Source organism: Labrus bergylta, chromosome 24 (genome assembly GCF_963930695.1).
Source record: "Labrus bergylta chromosome 24, fLabBer1.1, whole genome shotgun sequence".
NCBI lineage: Eukaryota > Metazoa > Chordata > Actinopteri > Labriformes > Labridae > Labrus > Labrus bergylta.
The window spans coordinates 13675432-13697722 of NC_089218.1; the positions used below are offsets into that span (position 1 = coordinate 13675432).

Genomic DNA, 22291 nt, shown 5'->3' on the forward strand with positions numbered 1-22291 from the left:
ATAACGTTGTGGTTTTTTTGTTTCGTTCCCACCCCCAACAGCACCGACAATTCCCACCCCCTTTCATTCCAACACTCATTCTCACTACATTTCCCCAACATTTCCCTTATTTTTCCCCAAAACACGCCCAATTCCCCACATGTCACAAACAAATGCACCAAATCCTCATCCACACTTTCACATACACAACACTTTCTTTCATACCTCTCCTTGTGGATTTGATGCAGGACGATGCAGGTGAAGATCCTCCTGTGCCTCAGTTTGAAATCTAAGTCAAATATTGCATGCGGTGTGTGCGGTATGTTAATGTTTTTCCATATCATGTTGCTTGTTATGTCTGGGTATGTGTCTGTCCATTTAACTTCAGATGTGGGTTTCTGTATTCTATGTGTGATTGCGCATCTATACCAAATTTTTGTGGTGACATCAGTAATGTTGTGCTTCTTCTCCCCTAGGCACAGGGAGATCCCCACCGCATCGTCCCGCATCGCTCCCTCCTTCTCCTTGATTAGTTTTTCCCATTCGCTCGACAAAGACAATTTTACATTTTCAAACACTCTCTCAATCACATCCTTTCTGCACACATACCCCTTGTTTTTTAACCCCACCAACACCATTTGTACATCAAACTCCCCCTCATCGTTCACTAAATCCCCTATTCTAATGTATCCCGCTTTCTCCATTGCCTCGCACTTGATTGCCCTCTCCCCATTTTTAAAATACGGGCTTGAGAGGAAGGGCAGCCGCAGCACTGACCCTCTCGTTCCGCATTCCGGTACAGTCCAGGCTGAAACCTGATACCACGCATTGAGTACTTCCTGGAAAAACCGTGGCAAGTGTTTAAATGCGTCCGGGTTATTTATCTGGTGCAGGTTGTCCTCGTTGTGGAGTCCAAAACTGCACAGATGTTGTTTGAAATGATTTTTCCAACCTACGCTCCGGCTCTGGTCCTTAAATTTGCCTATCAATTTGGCTCTTAGTGCTACTTTTTTTGTCAGTAAGTCAATCAAAGCTAACCCACCCTGATCTTTAGCCCCTATTATTGTTTTGTGAGCTATACTCGCTGCTTTGTTTCTCCAAATAAAGTCCCTAATGATCTTTGAGATCTCCGCGAAGGCCCAGTCCGGGAGCGCGCAAGTACTCAGCGCATGATTCACTTTGGACAACACGAGAGCATTTGTTACGGCTACCCTTCCTCTCAGCAATAGGCCCCTTGCCCTCCACAAATTCAAAGTTTTCTTAATTTTACCCACCACCTCTTTCCATGTTTCGTCATCACATTCATTCTCGTTTTTCCCCACACTCACTCCCAGCACTTTTCTTCTCTCCCCCACCGTTTTAAATCCCCACCTATTAGCGTAATTTGATTCCCTTCCCATATCCCCCCCTCCCTTTCCATGTCCCTGACCGTCTGTTTTATTGAAATGATTGAGTCTGCTATGTCCCTGTTTGGTATGCTGTATGATTGTGTTTGCTCTATGATAGTTCCTATTACTTCCCTGATTCTATTGGCTATTGTTTTTGCTATGATTTTGTAATCTGTGTTTAGTAAACTGATTGGTCTGTAGTTGTCCAGATTTTTATTGTCCCCCTTGTTTTTGTAGAAAATAGTAACCACCCCCTCCCCCAAGCTTTTCGGTATGCATTTGACTCTCTCAATATATTTACTTAGTTTGCCTAGTATGGGTACTAGCTGTTCTTTGAAAGCTAAATAAAATTCAGCAGTTAGGCCATCGCTACCAGGACTTTTGTTTCTGTTTAAACCCTCTAGAGCGCTTTTGATTTCTCCGTCCGTAAACTCACTTTCACACCATATTTTATCCTCGTCGCTAAGTTCCTTCTTTAAGGCACCCACAGCTCTGTCCGCGCTCGCACCATCACACTCCTGTCTCGTGAACAGGCTTTCATAGTAGCCTTTGACCGTTTTTAATATTTCAGTTTTATCCGTCACCCTTTCCCCTGCTGCGTTCACTAATTCGTTTATTTCTGTTTTTATTTGCTTTTGTTTCTCCAGACCCAGGAAAAAGGCTGTGCTCCTTTCCCCTTCATACAAATATTGTATTTTGCTCCTAATCGCTGCGCCCCTACATTTTTTTAGTTCGAACGCTTTTAACTGCTCTTTTAAGTGTATGTATTTTTCTGCGCAAGCATTATCTGCACTGTCGAGCAATGTTATTTCCTCACTTAGTTGTTTTCTTAGATTCTCTTCCATTTGATTTTCTCTCCACTTTTTCTCCTTACTATAGTTAATGCACTTTTTTTTGATTCTGACTTTTACCCCATCCCACCACACATTCATATCTTCATTCTCCCCCCACTCATATCCCACATCATTCAAGAATTTTTTCATGCTTTTCACAAACGCATCATCTTCTAGCAGACTTCCGTTAAAGCACCATATCCCTCCTTTACGTGAATCAGTTTCTTTTCCAAATGTGATTGTCATTCCTGCGTGATCGCTCCACGTATTGGTTTTATACTCAGCGCTTTTTACCCACTTCACCACCTCACATGTCACCAGGGAGAGGTCTATTCTTGATTGTTTCAGTCTGTTTAGCACGATTTGCCTTCTAGAGTAAGCCCTTTCCCATGGGTGCAGCAATCTCCATATGTCTAAGCACTGCTTGGTTATTATTAGGTCTTTCAGTGCCCCTCTGCTTACGTCCCCCTTGAACACATTATTTTTTGATACGTCTGTTGGCGTCATTGCCACATTGAAGTCGCCGATTATCACGCAGTTTCCTTCCCACCATTTGCTTATTTCTATAAAAAACGTTTTCCTTTCTTTTTCTCCGTTCGGCGCATATATATTTATAATTCTTAAATTTTTTGTTTCGTACATACAGTCTATAACTATAACTCTCCCCTCTTTATCCCCGTACACCAAATTAACCCCTGTTACCCGATCCGTTTTGATTAGAACCGCCACTCCTCTCGCCCTTGGCGTACCATTGGAGCTAAAGATTTGGCCCACAAAGTCTTTTTTAATGTCTTCTACCAGGGAATCATCCCACCTGGTCTCCAGCACACACAGGATGTCATTTTGCCAGGAAAGCATGGATTGTCTCTTTTCCTTGCTTCGTAGTCCATTGGCGTTGATAGAAAATAAAATTAAGGCCATTATCAAAAAGGAAAAAAAAGAAAAACAAACGGATTTACCAGGGTTATTTCCAGCCATTATTTGTCTTTACTTTTTAATTTTTTAGCCAACTTCTTTCGTTGCCCCAAACTCAGTCTTTTTTGCGCGCTTGCCAGTTCACTAACATCCATTTCGCTGTCCGTTTCGTTTGGACTGGCGCTTTTAGTCAGGTTGTTTGCCCTGATTTTACTCCCTCCCGCCTGCCCCGGCACCCTCTCAGGCACCTCCCTCCCCTTTGTGCTCATGCTTACCCCTGGTTCTCCGTCCGTTCTGTCTCCCTTTTTCGCTTTCTTGCTCGTTTTCCGCTGCTTCTGTTGTCCCCCTCCTCCAGCCTGCTCCGGCGTCTCCAACTCGTTCTCTGCCACCTGCTCTCCTCCGCTCTCTCCGCTCTGCTCCATTTCTCCTCCGCTGCCCTCCTCCTCTCCGGTCTCCTCCTCGCTTTCTCCAGTCACCTCCTCCTCTCCTTCTGCCGCGTCCTTGTACACCTCCTCCTCCGCCTCATTCCTGCTCTCCTTTTCATTTTCACACTCGCAGTCATTTTCTCTTTTTCCACAGTTTTTACATTTTGCCAGGTTCGCGCTGCACTCACGTGCAAAGTGTCCCTGCACCCCACATTTGTGGCACATGAACTCCGGGCACTCTCGCAGGATGTGTCCCGGCTGGATACACATCCTGCACACTTTTTGCTGTCTGTCATGAATGACTCTGAAGAATTCGCTCCCCATCACTGTATTGAATTTTGTGGAGTACGGTAGCGACTGTACCTGGTCGTTGAACCGGACCCGGACAAACCTTGTTCCGTCGGCTATTGTTGTCCCTGGCCACATTCTTCTTTTAATCGGAGATGTGGGGTTCACTCCCCAGCCCGTCAGCTTCCACACGATTTCTTCATCCGTGATGTAGGCCGGCAGGTTCAGAAAGGACACCACCAGCTCGTCATTGTTTAGTTCTCTGGCTACAACTCTTGTCTCTCCAATTTTGAAGCCGTCCAGCAGCCTTTCTTTTCCCTTGATGTTGCTCACTGTTACTTCCAGTTTTTCCGGCCCCACGGTTCTGCACGCCAGCAGGCCCCCGCAGATCATTTTTAAATTGTTCATCACCTGCTGTAGAGGCACTTTTTCGCCCACCATTTCAATGTTTAGTGTCAGTTTTTTTTCGTAGGCCACTTTTGCCTCTCTTGTCTCAGCTCCCTCTGCACCTCTCACACTCTGCACACCAATCAGTCCTTGATTGTCCGCAGCTGGGGCAATCAGCTCACTGCTCCTCTCTCTTCCTCTCTCTCCGTTGTCCATACCATTCCTAGTTTCGTTTGCCATGTTTATCAGTCCTTTTTGTCCGTCGTCCTTTTCGTTGTCGTTTAATCCGTTCCGTTGTTTCAATGCCGTGTTTGTCTGTCCTTTTTCTTGTCCATTATCCATTTCTTTTTCCTTTTCTCCGGTCCGTTGTCCTGTCATCTTTGTAATCCGTCCGTGTGTGTTTGCTAGCGGCCCGCTAGCAAACATTTAAGAAATCAAAGGTCTTCCCAAAAAAAGGGTAAACAGGTAAGAAAAAAGCAAAAAAGAAAAATAATCCCCCTCACAGTCCGTGACTGCTGGGGGACGTTCACTCAAGATCTGAGGACTTTAAACAAAACAAGGCATATATAACAAAAATGAAAAATAAGGACTCCTGCTCTCTCTGGCACGTCTGCTCTCTCCGGGCTCCACTCTGTCTCTGCCGTAAACGGGGCGTGTTCAGGGTGGTATGGCCGTAAGCCATTATTGTGTTCAGAAAGGGGCCTTTTAAAGATCTCATGCCCTCGGCCATAATGTGGGGGAGCAAATGCTCCCCCACATTATTGATTCTGGCTGAATTTTTGGACATGTGAATATGTCTCTATATGATGAAAGAAAAGCATTTGATGAAAAAAATGAAAAAGCTTACAGCACCTGGTATTCCCAGGCGGTCTCCCATCCAAGTACTAACCAGGCCCGACCCTGCTTAGCTTCCGAGATCGGACGAGATCGGGCGTGTTCAGGGTGGTATGCCCAGGTAGGTGAACCTGCGGAAGGATCATTACCGGTTTGAGATCCCCGCACCCGAGGCCGCGTGGCCCCTCGGTGCTGGCGGCGGATATGTCAGGAAAACATTTGTCTTGAAGCAGAAATCTTTTAATGAAAATGTTCAACTTTTTTGAAACCGAAATCTTTTCATGAAAATGTTGAACTTTTTTGAAGCCGAAATCTTTTCATGAAAATTTTCAACTTTTTGAAACCGAAATCTTTTCATGAAAATAGTCAACTTTTTTGAAGTCTAAATCTTTTCATGAAAATCTTCAACTTTTTGAAACCAAAATCTTTTCATGTAATTTTTCAACTTTTTTGAAGCCGAAATTTTTTCATGAAAATGTTCAACTTTTTTGAAGCCGAAATCTTTTCATGAAAATTTTCAACTTTTTGAAACCAAAATCTTTTCATGAAAATTTTCAACTTTTTTGAAGCAGAAATCTTTTCATGAAAATTTTCAACTTATTTGAAGCCGAAATCTTTTCATGAAAATTTTCAACTTTTTGAAACCAAAATCTTTTCATGTAATTTTTCAACTTTTTTGAAGCAAAAATCTTTTCATGAAAATGTTCAACTTTTTTGAAGCCGAAATCTTTTCATAAAAATTTTCAACTTTTTTGAAGCCAAAATCCTGTCATGAAAATTTTCACCTTTTTTGAAGCAGAAATCTTTTCATGAAAATCTTCAACTTTTTTGAAGCCGAAAGACTTGATGAAAATCTTAAACTTTTTTGAAGCCGAAATCTTTTCATGAAAATGTTCAACTTTTTTGAAGCCGAAATCTGTTCATGAAAATTTTCAACTTTTTTGAAACTTAAATCTTTTCATGAAAATTTTCAACTTTTTTGCAGCCGAAATAGTTCATGAAAATTTTCAACTTTTTTGAACCCGAAATCTTTTCATGAAAATGTTCAACTTTTTTGAAGCAGAAATCTTTTCATGAAAATGTTCAACTTTTTTGAAGCCGAAATCTTTTCATAAAAATTTTGAACTTTTTGAAACCAAAATCTTTTCATGTAATTTTTCAACTTTTTTGAAGCAGAAATCTTTTCATGAAAATGTTCAACTTTTTTGAAGCCGAAATCTTTTCATAAAAATTTTCAACTTTTTTGAAGCCAAAATCTTTTCATGAAAATCTTCGACTTTTTTGAAGCCGAAATACTTGATGAAAATATTCAACTTTTTTGAAGTCTAAATCTTTTCATGAAAATGTTCAACTTTTTTGAAGCCGAAATCTTTTCATGTAAATTTTCAACTTTTTTGAAGCAGAAATCTTTTCATGAAAATTTTCAACTTTTTGAAACCAAAATCTTTTCATGAAAATTTTCAACTTTTTTGAAGCCGAAATCTTTTCATGAAAATGTTCAACTTTTTTGAAGCCGAGATCTTTTCATGAAAATTTTAAACTTTTTGAAACCGAAATCTTTTCATGAAAATTTTCAACTTTTTTGAAAACGAAATCTTTTCATGAAAATGGTCAACTTTTTTGAAGCCGAAATCTTTTCATGAAAATTTTCAACTTTTTGAAGCCGAAATCTTTTCATGAAAATTTTCAACTTTTTGAAGCCGAAATCTTTTCATGAAAATGTTCAACTTTTTTAAAGCCAAAATCTTTTAATGAAAATGGTCAACTTTTTTGAAGCCGAAATCTTTTCATGAAAATTTTAAACTTATTGAAGCCGAAATCTTTTCATGAAAATCTTAGACTTTTTTGAAGTCGAAATCTTTTCATGAAAATTTTCAACTTTTTGAAGCCGAAATCTTTTCATGAAAATTTTCACCTTTTTTGAAGCAGAAATCTTTTCATGAAAATCTTCGACTTTTTTGAAGCCGAAAGACTTGATGAAAATATTCAACTTTTTTGAAGCCGAAATCTTTTCATGAAAATGTTCAACTTTTTTGAAGCCGAAATCTTTTCATGTAAATTTTCAACTTTTTTTAAGTCGAAATCTTTTCATGTAAATTTTCAACTTTTTTTAAGTCGAATTCTTTTCATGTAAATTTTCAACTTTTTTGAAGCAGAAATATTTTCATGAAAATGTTCAACTTTTTTGAAGCCGAAATCTTTTCATGAAAATGTTCCATTTTTTTGAAGCCGAAATTTTTTCATGAAAATTTTCAACTTTTTGAAACCAAAATCTTTTCATGAAAATTTTCAACTTTTTTGAAGCCGAAATCTTTTCATGAAAATGTTCAACTTTTTTGAAGCCGAAATCTTTTCATGAAAATGTTACATTTTTTTGAAGCCGAAATACTTCATGAAAATTTTCAACTTTTTTTATTTCGAAATCTTTTCATGTAAATTTTCAACTTTTTTGGAGCAGAAATCTTTTCATGAAAATGTTCAACTTTTTTGAAGCCGAAATCTTTTCATGAAAATGTTCAACTTTTTTGAAGCCGAAATACTTCATGAAAATTTTCAACTTTTTTGAAGCCGAAATCTTTTCATGAAAATTTTCAACTTTTACGAAGCAGAAATCTTTTCATGAAAATCTTAGACTTTTTTGAAGTCGAAATCTTTTCATTTAAATTTTTCAACTTTTTTGAAGCAGAAATCTTTCCATGAAAATGTTCAACTTTTTTGAAGTCGAAATATTTTCATGAAAATGTTCCATTTTTTTGAAGCCGAAATACTTCATGAAAATTTTCAACTTTTTTTATTTCGAAATCTTTTCATGTAAATTTTCTACTTTTTTGAAGCAGAAATCTTTTCATGAAAATGTTCAACTTTTTTGAAGCCGAAATCTTTTCATGAAAATGGTCAACTTTTTGAAGCCGAAATCTTTTCATGAAAATTTTCAACTTTTTGAAGCCGAAATCTTTTCATGAAAATTTTCAACTTTTTTGAAGCAAAAATCTTTTCATGAAAATCTTAAACTTTTTTGAAGTCGAAATCTTTTCATGAAAATTTTCAACTTTTTTGAAGCCGAAATCTTTTCATGAAAATGGTCAACTTTTTTGAAGCCGAAATCTTTTCATGAAAATTTTCAACTTTTTTGAAGTCGAAATCTTTTCATGTAAATTTTCAACTTTTTTGAACCCGAAATCTTTTCATTAAAATGTTCAACTTTTTTGAAGCCGAAATCTTTTCATGAAAATGTTCCATTTTTTTGAAGCCGAAATACTTTATGAAAATGTTCAACTTTTTTGAAGCCGAAATCTTTTCATGAAAATGTTCAACTTTTTTGAAGCCAAAATCTTTTCATGAAAATTTTCAACTTTTTTGAAGCCGAAATCCTGTCATGAAAATTTTCAACTTTTTTGAAGCAGAAATCTTTTCATGAAAATGTTCAACTTTTTTGAAGCCAAAATCTTTTCATGAAAATTTTCAACTTTTTTGAAGCCGAAATCCTGTCATGAAAATTTTCAACTTTTTTGAAGCAGAAATCTTTTCATGAAAATGTTCAACTTTTTTGAAGCCAAAATCTTTTCATGAAAATTTTCAACTTTTTTGAAGCCGAAATCCTGTCATGAAAATTTTCAACTTTTTTGAAGCAGAAATCTTTTCATGAAAATCTTCAACTTTTTTGATGCCGAAATAGTTCATGAAAATTTTCAACTTTTTGAAACCAAAATCATTTCATGAAAATTTTCAACTTTTTTGAAGCCGAAATCTTTTCATGAAAATGGTCAACTTTTTTGAAGCCGAAATGTTTTCATGAAAATTTTCAACATTTTGAAGCCGAAATCTTTTCATGAAAATTTTCAACTTTTTTGAAGCCGAAATCTTTTCATGAAAATTTTCAACTTTTTGAAGCCGAAATCTTTTCATGAAAATTTTCAACTTTTTGAAGCCGAAATCTTTTCATGAAAATTTTCAACTTTTTTGAAGGAGAAATCTTTTCATGAAAATCTTAGACTTTTTTGAAGTCGAAATCTTTTCATGTAAATTTTCAACTTTATTGAAGCAGAAATCTTTTCATGAAAATGTTCAACTTTTTTGAATCCGAAATCTTTTCATGAAAATGTTCCATTTTTTTGAAGCCGAAATACTTCATGAAAATTTTCAACTTTTTTGAAGCCGAAATCTTTTCATGAAAATTTTCAACTTTTTTGAAGCCGAAATCTTTTCATGAAAATGTTCAACTTTTTTGAAGCCGAGATCTTTTCATGAAAATTTTAAACTTTTTGAAACCGAAATCTTTTCATGAAAATTTTCAACTTTTTTGAAAACGAAATCTTTTCATGAAAATGGTCAACTTTTTTGAAGCCGAAATCTTTTCATGAAAATTTTCAACTTTTTGAAGCCGAAATCTTTTCATGAAAATTTTCAACTTTTTGAAGCCGAAATCTTTTCATGAAAATGTTCAACTTTTTTAAAGCCAAAATCTTTTCATGAAAATGGTCAACTTTTTTGAAGCCGAAATCTTTTCATGAAAATCTTAGACTTTTTTGAAGTCGAAATCTTTTCATGAAAATGGTCAACTTTTTTGATGCCGAAATAGTTCATGAAAATTTTCAACTTTTTGAAACCAAAATCATTTCATGAAAATTTTCAACTTTTTTGAAGCCGAAATCTTTTCATGAAAATGTTCAACTTTTTTGGAGCAGAAATCTTTTCATGAAAATGTTCAACTTTTTTGAAGCCGAAATCTTTTCATGAAAATGTTACATTTTTTTGAAGCCGAAATACTTCATGAAAATTTTCAACATTTTTTATTTCGAAATCTTTTCATGTAAATTTTCAACTTTTTTGGAGCAGAAATCTTTTCATGAAAATGTTCAACTTTTTTGAAGCCGAAATCTTTTCATGAAAATGTTACATTTTTTTGAAGCCGAAATACTTCATGAAAATTTTCAACATTTTTTATTTCGAAATCTTTTCATGTAAATTTTCAACTTTTTTGGAGCAGAAATCTTTTCATGAAAATGTTCAACTTTTTTGAAGCCGAAATCTTTTCATGAAAATGTTCAACTTTTTTGAAGCCGAAATACTTCATGAAAATTTTCAACTTTTTTGAAGCCGAAATCTTTTCATGAAAATTTTCAACTTTTTTGAAGCAGAAATCTTTTCATGAAAATCTTAGACTTTTTTGAAGCAGAAATCTTTTCATTTAAATTTTCAACTTTTTTGAAGCAGAAATCTTTTCATGAAAATGTTCAACTTTTTTGAAGCCGAAATCTTTTCATGAAAATGTTCCATTTTTTTGAAGCCGAAATACTTCATGAAAATTTTCAACTTTTTTTAAGTCGAAATCTTTTCATTTAAAGTTTCAACTTTTTTGAAGCAGAAATCTTTCCATGAAAATGTTCAACTTTTTTGAAGTCGAAATATTTCCATGAAAATGTTCCATTTTTTTGAAGCCGAAATACTTCATGAAAATTTTCAACTTTTTTTATTTCGAAATCTTTTCATGTAAATTTTCTACTTTTTTGAAGCAGAAATCTTTTCATGAAAATGTTCAACTTTTTTGAAGCCGAAATCTTTTCATGAAAATGGTCAACTTTTTGAAGCCGAAATCTTTTCATGAAAATTTTCAAATTTTTGAAGCCGAAATCTTTTCATGAAAATTTTCAACTTTTTTGAAGCAAAAATCTTTTCATGAAAATCTTAAACTTTTTTGAAGTCGAAATCTTTTCATGAAAATTTTTAACTTTTTTGAAGCCGAAATCTTTTCATGAAAATGGTCAACTTTTTTGAAGCCGAAATCTTTTCATGACAATTTTCAACTTTTTTGAAGTCGAAATCTTTTCATGTAAATTTTCAACTTTTTTGAACCCGAAATCTTTTCATTAAAATGTTCAACTTTTTTGAAGCCGAAATCTTTTCATGAAAATTTTCAACTTTTTTGATGCCGAAATAGTTCATGAAAGTTTTGAACTTTTTTGAACCCGAAATCTTTTCATGAAAATTTGCAACTTTTTCGAAGCCGAAATCTTTTCATGAAAATCTTCAACTTTTTTGATGCCGAAATAGTTCATGAAAATTTTCAACTTTTTGAAACCAAAATCATTTCATGAAAATGGTCAACTTTTTTGAAGCCGAAATCTTTTCATGAAAATGGTCAACTTTTTTGAAGCCGAAATGTTTTCATGAAAATTTTCAACATTTTGAAGCCGAAATCTTTTCATGAAAATTTTCAACTTTTTTGAAGCCGAAATCTTTTCATGAAAATTTTCAACTTTTTGAAGCCGAAATCTTTTCATGAAAATTTTCAACTTTTTTGAAGCCGAAATCTTTTCATGAAAATGTTCAACTTTTTTGAAGCCGAAATCTTTTCATGAAAATGTTACATTTTTTTGAAGCCGAAATACTTCATGAAAATTTTCAACATTTTTTATTTCGAAATCTTTTCATGTAAATTTTCAACTTTTTTGGAGCAGAAATCTTTTCATGAAAATGTTCAACTTTTTTGAAGCCGAAATCTTTTCATGAAAATGTTACATTTTTTTGAAGCCGAAATACTTCATGAAAATTTTCAACATTTTTTATTTCGAAATCTTTTCATGTAAATTTTCAACTTTTTTGGAGCAGAAATCTTTTCATGAAAATGTTCAACTTTTTTGAAGCCGAAATCTTTTCATGAAAATGTTCAACTTTTTTGAAGCCGAAATACTTCATGAAAATTTTCAACTTTTTTGAAGCCGAAATCTTTTCATGAAAATTTTCAACTTTTTTGAAGCAGAAATCTTTTCATGAAAATCTTAGACTTTTTTGAAGCAGAAATCTTTTCATTTAAATTTTCAACTTTTTTGAAGCAGAAATCTTTTCATGAAAATGTTCAACTTTTTTGAAGCCGAAATCTTTTCATGAAAATGTTCCATTTTTTTGAAGCCGAAATACTTCATGAAAATTTTCAACTTTTTTTAAGTCGAAATCTTTTCATTTAAAGTTTCAACTTTTTTGAAGCAGAAATCTTTCCATGAAAATGTTCAACTTTTTTGAAGTCGAAATATTTCCATGAAAATGTTCCATTTTTTTGAAGCCGAAATACTTCATGAAAATTTTCAACTTTTTTTATTTCGAAATCTTTTCATGTAAATTTTCTACTTTTTTGAAGCAGAAATCTTTTCATGAAAATGTTCAACTTTTTTGAAGCCGAAATCTTTTCATGAAAATGGTCAACTTTTTGAAGCCGAAATCTTTTCATGAAAATTTTCAAATTTTTGAAGCCGAAATCTTTTCATGAAAATTTTCAACTTTTTTGAAGCAAAAATCTTTTCATGAAAATCTTAAACTTTTTTGAAGTCGAAATCTTTTCATGAAAATTTTTAACTTTTTTGAAGCCGAAATCTTTTCATGAAAATGGTCAACTTTTTTGAAGCCGAAATCTTTTCATGACAATTTTCAACTTTTTTGAAGTCGAAATCTTTTCATGTAAATTTTCAACTTTTTTGAACCCGAAATCTTTTCATTAAAATGTTCAACTTTTTTGAAGCCGAAATCTTTTCATGAAAATTTTCAACTTTTTTGATGCCGAAATAGTTCATGAAAGTTTTGAACTTTTTTGAACCCGAAATCTTTTCATGAAAATTTGCAACTTTTTCGAAGCCGAAATCTTTTCATGAAAATCTTCAACTTTTTTGATGCCGAAATAGTTCATGAAAATTTTCAACTTTTTGAAACCAAAATCATTTCATGAAAATGGTCAACTTTTTTGAAGCCGAAATCTTTTCATGAAAATGGTCAACTTTTTTGAAGCCGAAATGTTTTCATGAAAATTTTCAACATTTTGAAGCCGAAATCTTTTCATGAAAATTTTCAACTTTTTTGAAGCCGAAATCTTTTCATGAAAATTTTCAACTTTTTGAAGCCGAAATCTTTTCATGAAAATTTTCAACTTTTTTGAAGCCGAAATCTTTTCATGAAAATGTTCAACTTTTTTGAAGCCGAAATCTTTTCATGAAAATGTTACATTTTTTTGAAGCCGAAATACTTCATGAAAATTTTCAACTTTTTTTATTTCGAAATCTTTTCATGTAAATTTTCAACTTTTTTGGAGCAGAAATCTTTTCATGAAAATGTTCAACTTTTTTGAAGCCGAAATCTTTTCATGAAAATGTTCAACTTTTTTGAAGCCGAAATACTTCATGAAAATTTTCAACTTTTTTGAAGCCGAAATCTTTTCATGAAAATTTTCAACTTTTACGAAGCAGAAATCTTTTCATGAAAATCTTAGACTTTTTTGAAGTCGAAATCTTTTCATTTAAATTTTTCAACTTTTTTGAAGCAGAAATCTTTCCATGAAAATGTTCAACTTTTTTGAAGTCGAAATATTTTCATGAAAATGTTCCATTTTTTTGAAGCCGAAATACTTCATGAAAATTTTCAACTTTTTTTATTTCGAAATCTTTTCATGTAAATTTTCTACTTTTTTGAAGCAGAAATCTTTTCATGAAAATGTTCAACTTTTTTGAAGCCGAAATCTTTTCATGAAAATGGTCAACTTTTTGAAGCCGAAATCTTTTCATGAAAATTTTCAACTTTTTGAAGCCGAAATCTTTTCATGAAAATTTTCAACTTTTTTGAAGCAAAAATCTTTTCATGAAAATCTTAAACTTTTTTGAAGTCGAAATCTTTTCATGAAAATTTTCAACTTTTTTGAAGCCGAAATCTTTTCATGAAAATGGTCAACTTTTTTGAAGCCGAAATCTTTTCATGAAAATTTTCAACTTTTTTGAAGTCGAAATCTTTTCATGTAAATTTTCAACTTTTTTGAACCCGAAATCTTTTCATTAAAATGTTCAACTTTTTTGAAGCCGAAATCTTTTCATGAAAATGTTCCATTTTTTTGAAGCCGAAATACTTTATGAAAATGTTCAACTTTTTTGAAGCCGAAATCTTTTCATGAAAATGTTCAACTTTTTTGAAGCCAAAATCTTTTCATGAAAATTTTCAACTTTTTTGAAGCCGAAATCCTGTCATGAAAATTTTCAACTTTTTTGAAGCAGAAATCTTTTCATGAAAATGTTCAACTTTTTTGAAGCCAAAATCTTTTCATGAAAATTTTCAACTTTTTTGAAGCCGAAATCCTGTCATGAAAATTTTCAACTTTTTTGAAGCAGAAATCTTTTCATGAAAATGTTCAACTTTTTTGAAGCCAAAATCTTTTCATGAAAATTTTCAACTTTTTTGAAGCCGAAATCCTGTCATGAAAATTTTCAACTTTTTTGAAGCAGAAATCTTTTCATGAAAATCTTCAACTTTTTTGATGCCGAAATAGTTCATGAAAATTTTCAACTTTTTGAAACCAAAATCATTTCATGAAAATTTTCAACTTTTTTGAAGCCGAAATCTTTTCATGAAAATGGTCAACTTTTTTGAAGCCGAAATGTTTTCATGAAAATTTTCAACATTTTGAAGCCGAAATCTTTTCATGAAAATTTTCAACTTTTTTGAAGCCGAAATCTTTTCATGAAAATTTTCAACTTTTTGAAGCCGAAATCTTTTCATGAAAATTTTCAACTTTTTGAAGCCGAAATCTTTTCATGAAAATTTTCAACTTTTTTGAAGGAGAAATCTTTTCATGAAAATCTTAGACTTTTTTGAAGTCGAAATCTTTTCATGTAAATTTTCAACTTTATTGAAGCAGAAATCTTTTCATGAAAATGTTCAACTTTTTTGAATCCGAAATCTTTTCATGAAAATGTTCCATTTTTTTGAAGCCGAAATACTTCATGAAAATTTTCAACTTTTTTGAAGCCGAAATCTTTTCATGAAAATTTTCAACTTTTTTGAAGCCGAAATCTTTTCATGAAAATGTTCAACTTTTTTGAAGCCGAGATCTTTTCATGAAAATTTTAAACTTTTTGAAACCGAAATCTTTTCATGAAAATTTTCAACTTTTTTGAAAACGAAATCTTTTCATGAAAATGGTCAACTTTTTTGAAGCCGAAATCTTTTCATGAAAATTTTCAACTTTTTGAAGCCGAAATCTTTTCATGAAAATTTTCAACTTTTTGAAGCCGAAATCTTTTCATGAAAATGTTCAACTTTTTTAAAGCCAAAATCTTTTCATGAAAATGGTCAACTTTTTTGAAGCCGAAATCTTTTCATGAAAATCTTAGACTTTTTTGAAGTCGAAATCTTTTCATGAAAATGGTCAACTTTTTTGATGCCGAAATAGTTCATGAAAATTTTCAACTTTTTGAAACCAAAATCATTTCATGAAAATTTTCAACTTTTTTGAAGCCGAAATCTTTTCATGAAAATGTTCAACTTTTTTGGAGCAGAAATCTTTTCATGAAAATGTTCAACTTTTTTGAAGCCGAAATCTTTTCATGAAAATGTTACATTTTTTTGAAGCCGAAATACTTCATGAAAATTTTCAACATTTTTTATTTCGAAATCTTTTCATGTAAATTTTCAACTTTTTTGGAGCAGAAATCTTTTCATGAAAATGTTCAACTTTTTTGAAGCCGAAATCTTTTCATGAAAATGTTACATTTTTTTGAAGCCGAAATACTTCATGAAAATTTTCAACATTTTTTATTTCGAAATCTTTTCATGTAAATTTTCAACTTTTTTGGAGCAGAAATCTTTTCATGAAAATGTTCAACTTTTTTGAAGCCGAAATCTTTTCATGAAAATGTTCAACTTTTTTGAAGCCGAAATACTTCATGAAAATTTTCAACTTTTTTGAAGCCGAAATCTTTTCATGAAAATTTTCAACTTTTTTGAAGCAGAAATCTTTTCATGAAAATCTTAGACTTTTTTGAAGCAGAAATCTTTTCATTTAAATTTTCAACTTTTTTGAAGCAGAAATCTTTTCATGAAAATGTTCAACTTTTTTGAAGCCGAAATCTTTTCATGAAAATGTTCCATTTTTTTGAAGCCGAAATACTTCATGAAAATTTTCAACTTTTTTTAAGTCGAAATCTTTTCATTTAAAGTTTCAACTTTTTTGAAGCAGAAATCTTTCCATGAAAATGTTCAACTTTTTTGAAGTCGAAATATTTCCATGAAAATGTTCCATTTTTTTGAAGCCGAAATACTTCATGAAAATTTTCAACTTTTTTTATTTCGAAATCTTTTCATGTAAATTTTCTACTTTTTTGAAGCAGAAATCTTTTCATGAAAATGTTCAACTTTTTTGAAGCCGAAATCTTTTCATGAAAATGGTCAACTTTTTGAAGCCGAAATCTTTTCATGAAAATTTTCAAATTTTTGAAGCCGAAATCTTTTCATGAAAATTTTCAACTTTTTTGAAGCAAAAATCTTTTCATGAAAATCTTAAACTTTTTTGAAGTCGAAATCTTTTCATGAAAATTTTTAACTTTTTTGAAGCCGAAATCTTTTCATGAAAATGGTCAACTTTTTTGAAGCCGAAATCTTTTCATGACAATTTTCAACTTTTTTGAAGTCGAAATCTTTTCATGTAAATTTTCAACTTTTTTGAACCCGAAATCTTTTCATTAAAATGTTCAACTTTTTTGAAGCCGAAATCTTTTCATGAAAATTTTCAACTTTTTTGATGCCGAAATAGTTCATGAAAGTTTTGAACTTTTTTGAACCCGAAATCTTTTCATGAAAATTTGCAACTTTTTCGAAGCCGAAATCTTTTCATGAAAATCTTCAACTTTTTTGATGCCGAAATAGTTCATGAAAATTTTCAACTTTTTGAAACCAAAATCATTTCATGAAAATGGTCAACTTTTTTGAAGCCGAAATCTTTTCATGAAAATGGTCAACTTTTTTGAAGCCGAAATGTTTTCATGAAAATTTTCAACATTTTGAAGCCGAAATCTTTTCATGAAAATTTTCAACTTTTTTGAAGCCGAAATCTTTTCATGAAAATTTTCAACTTTTTGAAGCCGAAATCTTTTCATGAAAATTTTCAACTTTTTTGAAGCAGAAATCTTTTCAAGAAAATCTTAGACATTTTTGAAGTCGAAATCTTTTCATGTAAATTTTCAACTTTTTTGAAAATGAAATCTTTTCATGAAAATTTTCAACTTTTTGAAGCCGAAATACTTCATGAAAATTTTCAACTTTTTTTATTTCGAAATCTTTTCATGTAAATTTTCAACTTTGTCCAAAAATTCAGCCAGAATCAATAATGTGGGGGAGCATTTGCTCCCCCACATTATGGCCGAGGGCATGAGATCTTTAAAAGGCCCCTTTCTGCACACAATAATGGCTTACGGCCATACCACCCTGAACACGCCCGATCTCGTCCGATCTCGGAAGCTAAGCAGGGTCGGGCCTGGTTAGTACTTGGATGGGAGACCGCCTGGGAATACCAGGTGCTGTAAGCTTTTTCATTTTTTTCATCATATGCTTTTCTTTCATCATATAGAGACATATTCACATGTCCAAAAATTCAGCCAGAATCAATAATGTGGGGGAGCATTTGCTCCCCCACATTATGGCCGAGGGCATGAGATCTTTAAAAGGCCCCTTTCTGCACACAATAATGGCTTACGGCCATACCACCCTGAACACGCCCCGTTTACGGCAGAGACAGAGTGGAGCCCGGAGAGAGCAGACGTGCCAGAGAGAGCAGGAGTCCTTATTTTTCATTTTTGTTATATATGCCTTGTTTTGTTTAAAGTCCTCAGATCTTGAGTGAACGTCCCCCAGCAGTGTGCTTTTCTTTTTTGCTTTTTTCTTACCTGTTTACCCCTTTTTTTGGGAAGACCTTTGATTTCTTAAATGTTTGCTAGCGGGCCGCTAGCAAACACACACGGACGGATTACAAAGATGACAGGACAACGGACCGGAGAAAAGGAAAAAGAAATGGATAATGGACAAGAAAAAGGACAGACAAACACGGCATTGAAACAACGGAACGGATTAAACGACAACGAAAAGGACGACGGACAAAAAGGACTGATAAACATGGCAAACGAAACTAGGAATGGTATGGACAACGGAGAGAGAGGAAGAGAGAGGAGCAGTGAGCTGATTGCCCCAGCTGCGGACAATCAAGGACTGATTGGTGTGCAGAGTGTGAGAGGTGCAGAGGGAGCTGAGACAAGAGAGGCAAAAGTGGCCTACGAAAAAAAACTGACACTAAACATTGAAATGGTGGGGGAAAAAGTGCCTCTACAGCAGGTGATGAACAATTTAAAAATGATCTGCGGGGGCCTGCTGGCGTGCAGAACCGTGGGGCCGGAAAAACTGGAAGTAACAGTGAGCAACATCAAGGGAAAAGAAAGGCTGCTGGACGGCTTCAAAATTGGAGAGACAAGAGTTGTAGCCAGAGAACTAAACAATGACGAGCTGGTGGTGTCCTTTCTGAACCTGCCGGCCTACATCACGGATGAAGAAATCGTGTGGAAGCTGACGGGCTGGGGAGTGAACCCCACATCTCCGATTAAAAGAAGAATGTGGCCAGGGACAACAATAGCCGACGGAACAAGGTTTGTCCGGGTCCGGTTCAACGACCAGGTACAGTCGCTACCGTACTCCACAAAATTCAATACAGTGATGGGGAGCGAATTCTTCAGAGTCATTCATGACAGACAGCAAAAAGTGTGCAGGATGTGTATCCAGCCGGGACACATCCTGCGAGAGTGCCCGGAGTTCATGTGCCACAAATGTGGGGTGCAGGGACACTTTGCACGTGAGTGCAGCGCGAACCTGGCAAAATGTAAAAACTGTGGAAAAAGAGAAAATGACTGCGAGTGTGAAAATGAAAAGGAGAGCAGGAATGAGGCGGAGGAGGAGGTGTACAAGGACGCGGCAGAAGGAGAGGAGGAGGTGACTGGAAAAAGCAAGGAGGAGACCGGAGAGGAGGAGGGCAGCGGAGGAGAAATGGAGCAGAGCGGAGAGAGCGGAGGAGAGCAGGTGGCAGAGAACGAGTTGGAGACGCCGGAGCAGGCTGGAGGAGGGGGACAACAGAAGCAGCGGAAAACGAGCAAGAAAGCGAAAAAGGGAGACAGATCGGACGGAGAACCAGGGGTAAGCATGAGCACAAAGGGGAGGGAGGTGCCTGAGAGGGTGCCGGGGCAGGCGGGAGGGAGTAAAATCAGGGCAAACAACCTCACTAAAAGCGCCAGTCCAAACGAAACGGACAGCGAAATGGATGTTAGTGAACTGGCAAGCGCGCAAAAAAGACTGAGTTTGGGGCAACGAAAGAAGTTGGCTAAAAAATTAAAAAGTAAAGACAAATAATGGCTGGAAATAACCCTGGTAAATCCGTTTGTTTTTCTTTTTTTTCCTTTTTGATAATGGCCTTAATTTTATTTTCTATCAACGCCAATGGACTACGAAGCAAGGAAAAGAGACAATCCATGCTTTCCTGGCAAAATGACATCCTGTGTGTGCAGGAGACCAGGTGGGATGATTCCCTGGTAGAAGACATTAAAAAAGACTTTGTGGGCCAAATCTTTAGCTCCAATGGTACGCCAAGGGCGAGAGGAGTGGCGGTTCTAATCAAAACGGATCGGGTAACAGGGGTTAATTTGGTGTACGGGGATAAAGAGGGGAGAGTTATAGTTATAGACTGTATGTACGAAACAAAAAATTTAAGAATTATAAATATATATGCGCCGAACGGAGAAAAAGAAAGGAAAACGTTTTTTATAGAAATAAGCAAATGGTGGGAAGGAAACTGCGTGATAATCGGCGACTTCAATGTGGCAATGACGCCAACAGACGTATCAAAAAATAATGTGTTCAAGGGGGATGTAAGCAGAGGGGCACTGAAAGACCTAATAATAACCAAGCAGTGCTTAGACATATGGAGATTGCTGCACCCATGGGAAAGGGCTTACTCTAGAAGGCAAATCGTGCTAAACAGACTGAAACAATCAAGAATAGACCTCTCCCTGGTGACATGTGAGGTGGTGAAGTGGGTAAAAAGCGCTGAGTATAAAACCAATACGTGGAGCGATCACGCAGGAATGACAATCACATTTGGAAAAGAAACTGATTCACGTAAAGGAGGGATATGGTGCTTTAACGGAAGTCTGCTAGAAGATGATGCGTTTGTGAAAAGCATGAAAAAATTCTTGAATGATGTGGGATATGAGTGGGGGGAGAATGAAGATATGAATGGTGTGGTGGGATGGGGTAAAAGTCAGAATCAAAAAAAAGTGCATTAACTATAGTAAGGAGAAAAAGTGGAGAGAAAATCAAATGGAAGAGAATCTAAGAAAACAACTAAGTGAGGAAATAACATTGCTCGACAGTGCAGATAATGCTTGCGCAGAAAAATACATACGCTTAAAAGAGCAGTTAAAAGCGTTCGAACTAAAAAAATGTAGGGGCGCAGCGATTAGGAGCAAAATACAATATTTGTATGAAGGGGAAAGGAGCACAGCCTTTTTCCTGGGTCTGGAGAAACAAAAGCAAATAAAAACAGAAATAAACGAATTAGTGAACGCAGCAGGGGAAAGGGTGACGGATAAAACTGAAATATTAAAAACGGTCAAAGGCTACTATGAAAGCCTGTTCACGAGACAGGAGTGTGATGGTGCGAGCGCGGACAGAGCTGTGGGTGCCTTAAAGAAGGAACTTAGCGACGAGGATAAAATATGGTGTGAAAGTGAGTTTACGGACGGAGAAATCAAAAGCGCTCTAGAGGGTTTAAACAGAAACAAAAGTCCTGGTAGCGATGGCCTAACTGCTGAATTTTATTTAGCTTTCAAAGAACAGCTAGTACCCATACTAGGCAAACTAAGTAAATATATTGAGAGAGTCAAATGCATACCGAAAAGCTTGGGGGAGGGGGTGGTTACTATTTTCTACAAAAACAAGGGGGACAATAAAAATCTGGACAACTACAGACCAATCAGTTTACTAAACACAGATTACAAAATCATAGCAAAAACAATAGCCAATAGAATCAGGGAAGTAATAGGAACTATCATAGAGCAAACACAGTCATACAGCATACCAAACAGGGACATAGCAGACTCAATCATTTCAATAAAACAGACGGTCAGGGACATGGAAAGGGAGGGGGGGATATGGTTAGGGATTGATTTAAGTAAGGCATTTGACAGAGTGGATCATGGGTTCATGGGGAGGGTTTTGGAGAAGTTTGGGTTCGGGGAGAGAATGCGAGAGTGGATAAATGTGTTGTACAAAGGGGCGGAAAGTAAGATAAAATGTAACGGGGCTTTAACTGATGCATTTAAGATCACAAGATCAGTAAGACAGGGGTGTCCGATGTCAGCGCTGCTGTATAGCTTGGTGGCAGAGCCGCTGGCAGCGCTGATATCGGAAGACGGGAGCATTAAAGGAATAGGGGAGGAAAATGTTAAAATAATCCAATACGCGGATGACGTGAATATAATGGTGAAAAGAGAGGAGGATATAGAACTAATACTGAAACACGTGCAAACCTATGAAAGGGCATCGGGGGCAAAAGTAAACGAAAATAAGTCTGAAATTATGCTACTGGTTAGGGATTGATTTAAGTAAGGCATTTGACAGAGTGGATCATGGGTTCATGGGGAGGGTTTTGGAGAAGTTTGGGTTCGGGGAGAGAATGCGAGAGTGGATAAATGTGTTGTACAAAGGGGCGGAAAGTAAGATAAAATGTAACGGGGCTTTAACTGATGCATTTAAGATCACAAGATCAGTAAGACAGGGGTGTCCGATGTCAGCGCTGCTGTATAGCTTGGTGGCAGAGCCGCTGGCAGCGCTGATATCGGAAGACGGGAGCATTGAAGGAATAGGGGAGGAAAATGTTAAAATAATCCAATATGCGGATGACGTGAATATAATGGTGAAAAGAGAGGAGGATATAGAACTAATACTGAAACACGTGCAAACCTATGAAAGGGCATCGGGGGCAAAAGTAAACGAAAATAAGTCTGAAATTATGCTACTGGGAAGGGAATCAAATTACGCTAATAGGTGGGGATTTAAAACGGTGGGGGAGAGAAGAAAAGTGCTGGGAGTGAGTGTGGGGAAAAACGAGAATGAATGTGATGACGAAACATGGAAAGAGGTGGTGGGTAAAATTAAGAAAACTTTGAATTTGTGGAGGGCAAGGGGCCTATTGCTGAGAGGAAGGGTAGCCGTAACAAATGCTCTCGTGTTGTCCAAAGTGAATCATGCGCTGAGTACTTGCGCGCTCCCGGACTGGGCCTTCGCGGAGATCTCAAAGATCATTAGGGACTTTATTTGGAGAAACAAAGCAGCGAGTATAGCTCACAAAACAATAATAGGGGCTAAAGATCAGGGTGGGTTAGCTTTGATTGACTTACTG

General features: G+C 35.2%; 2 non-coding genes across 2 annotated transcripts; one reads left to right on the plus strand and one right to left on the minus strand.

The window, feature by feature from the left end:
• Nucleotides 1–5055: 5055 nt before the first annotated feature.
• On the minus strand, nt 5056–5176 carry LOC114917329 (5S ribosomal RNA). The gene has a single exon (XR_003806053.1). It is a non-coding gene; the product is annotated as a 5S ribosomal RNA (ribosomal RNA).
• Nucleotides 5177–17262: 12086 nt separating this feature from the next.
• On the plus strand, nt 17263–17381 carry LOC114919232 (5S ribosomal RNA). The gene has a single exon (XR_003807700.1). It is a non-coding gene; the product is annotated as a 5S ribosomal RNA (ribosomal RNA).
• Nucleotides 17382–22291: the final 4910 nt, after the last annotated feature.